At 44.3% G+C, this 2,898-nt stretch overlaps 1 protein-coding gene across 1 annotated transcript in view; it reads left to right on the top strand.

The window, feature by feature from the left end:
* The window catches only part of CLIC6 (chloride intracellular channel 6), a 57,014-nt gene that overhangs the window by 2,098 nt on the left and 52,018 nt on the right, over positions 1-2,898 (top strand). The window lies entirely within an intron of this gene.

Genomic DNA, 2,898 nt, shown 5'->3' with positions numbered 1-2,898 from the left:
CAGCCTGCGTTTCAACGAGAAGAGTTAAAGGAGCGTGGTTGTTAAGTCGCTCAGTTGTGTCCGAGTCTTTGCGACCCCATGGACTCTAGCCCTCCAGGGTCCTCTGTCCATGGGATGTCCCAGGGAAGACTCCTGGAGTGGGTTGCTATTGCCTTCTCCAGGTGATCTTCCCCACCCAGGGATCCAACCCACGTCTCCTGCTTTGGCAGGCGGAATTTTTTTTTCCCACCGAGTCGGGGAAATCCAAAGGAATGTGACGGGGAAGAATTGAGGGTTTGGAAACAAAGAGGTTGGGATGGGGATGGTGGGAGGTAGGTTCAGCATTCCACCGGCCTTTGTCCTGAAAATCCTAACTGGCCCTTCTAGTCTGGAGGTTCTCAAAGAACCTACAGAACAAAAGCAAAACCCCGACAAGCCCTATTGATGTTCCGAACAATTTCTGCCAAAGGAAACGCTAATACTTAAAGTGAAAAAATGCTAACAGATAGGTTGTAAAGTGAAACTGTATACTAGGACTCAAATCTCAGAGGCCCAGACCTGGCCCAAATTTTCAACTCCCAAAACCTCTTTCGTTTTGGGAGAATCAATAACGTATGTTTGGGAGGAAAATGGAAGTTTATTTAAATATGGTAATATTTATGGAACATTTTAGCATTTTTTTTAAGAGGCATGCAATATGCTGATAACCATTGTTTGCTTCTTTGTCTTATTTTCAGCCTTACTTCAAAGAGTCAAAGAGGACAAAGATTCTGTAGAGATACAAGTGAGGTAGTTTTGAGTTTAAGTAGGGATTCCTATAAGGCATCACAAATAAGGACCAAGGTCCAGGAGCAGGTTTTTTGTTGAAAAAGCTCTTCCCAAAGACCTTTGGCCAGACCAGGAAAGCAGCAGATAATAAGGTCAAGAATGTGCATTGTATGTTAAATCATAATCCTTGCAAAATATTTCCAGGCTTATAGAGGCCAGTTATGACCCAACCTCCTTGAGAGAAATGTAAGCAAATTTTAATAACTGGAAAAAAAAAGGAAATAAGGGAAAAAAAAGTTCCCAACATGATTAAGATCAGAATTTCAAGAACTCTTTGAGTGGCAAGAGAATTTGGGAAGGATGGGCTTGCTTTTATTCATTGTGTTGTTCGGGGCAATTTTTAAGATGCTGAGACTTTTCAGATCATGTATTGGGACATAATCTGAGGGTACAAACCCCAAGGAGGGTCCCTGGAGCACGAAGACTTCAGGGGAGTTAAGGGAGGGGGAACCTGAACACGGCACTGCTGTGCGTGTTCCAGCTCCGCTCCTTGGTTTAAGAAATTTCCCCCTGGCTCTGGTTTCTGGACTATAGGATACCAGTCTCTCATTACAGCTTGGAAACAGTTTCCTAACTGGACTCTGCTTCCATTCTTGGTTTTCTCCAGTCTAGTCCTTCGTCATAGCCAGTGAGCTAAGGAAGAAAAGATCTGATCATTTTGTTTCCTAGTATAAAATTCCTCAGTTGTTTATGGCAGATAAATCCCCACTCCTTAGCCAGATCACGAGGCTCTCTGGGATGTGATTCCTGTCTCCTTGGCATTGCCTGGGTGCCCCCTCACCCCCACCTCTTGATACCACTGTGCCGCCAAATTAAACTACTTACTGGTCCTTGGGAGAACCACATTCTTTTCTGCCTTGAAATTTTCCATGTGCTCTACCCGAATCAAGTTTCTTCCCCTTCATCCCTCTCGCCCTCCCTTGCCTGGTTATCTGCTTGTGTCCAAGGTTCAGCGTGGCCATCGTCTCCTCCGGGGAGGCTTTCCCAACCCTGATTGGCTTGGGTACCCCCTGTCAAAACTCCACTCACACCACCCTCTGTACGCTGTCTCCAGTGTGGAGCACAGGTCTGGAAATGCATGGTGTGTGTGAACCGGTGGCTGCCTGTAGGAGGTGGTATATTGTAATGATCAGTAGCACAGATTTTAGAGCCAGTGAGCTGGGGCCAAATCCTGGCTTTGTTTCTTTCTTGCTGTGTGACCTTGGGCAAGTTACTTAGCCTTTTTGTGCCTTCGTTGCTTATGGATAAAACAGGAGCAACAATAGTACTTACTCTATGAGGTTGCTGGGATTCAAGGTAAGATTCTACTTAGAACAGTACCTGACTTGAAAGAAGCCTGGTATAAGTGTGAATTCTTGTTACATCTGCTAGTTCTGATCAACTTTCATTGATTTTTGCATGGGGATAGTCCCTTTTCCATCCCATCCCTGCCATTTTATTTTATTTTATTTTATTTTAGGGAAAATACCTCTAGATACCCGATTACTTCCATTCTCTGGGAGAGAAGAATATTATGAAAAGTAAAAACAAGTTGTTTTCTCAGATTCTGCTTAGCGTAGTGTGGGTAGGCAGAGGCAAGGGGGCATGTCCTGAGTGGCTTAGCCAGAATGTTTGACTCTGATGATTGGCAGGGTGCTCAGTCCTTTTCCTTTTGTTAAAGTAACAAATGGACCTCCAAACAGTGAAACTGGTTTTGAAGCAACTACTGCCTGATGCAGCTTCTAAGGGTCTCTTGGGATGTGTCCCATAGGATTGTTAAGGCATCTCACTTTCTTCTCTTGCTTCTAATAATCATTGTCCTGAAAAACAAAAGAATCCCAAAGCAAACTCAAGCAAAAGCCCTTTAGCCTGTTTTATCTCTTGACTTTGTGATACTTGATTTAGAATCCTTAAATTAGTTCAGAATAGGATTTCTTTGCCAAATTTAACTGCAATGGCACCCCACTCCAGTACTCTTGCCTGGAAAATCCCATGGATGGAGGAGCCTGGTAGGCTGCAGTCCATGGGGTCGCTGAGAGTCGGACACGACTGAGCGACTTCACTTTCACTTTTCACTTTCATGCATTGGAGAAGGAAATGGCAACCCACTCC

The sequence above is a fragment of the Bison bison genome, unplaced genomic scaffold (assembly GCF_000754665.1).
Source record: "Bison bison bison isolate TAMUID 2011002044 unplaced genomic scaffold, Bison_UMD1.0 scf7180017864481, whole genome shotgun sequence".
In the NCBI taxonomy this organism is placed as follows: Eukaryota; Metazoa; Chordata; class Mammalia; order Artiodactyla; family Bovidae; genus Bison; species Bison bison.
The sequence above is the reverse complement of the archived record's forward strand: the minus strand, read 5'-3'. Positions and strand labels throughout refer to the sequence as shown.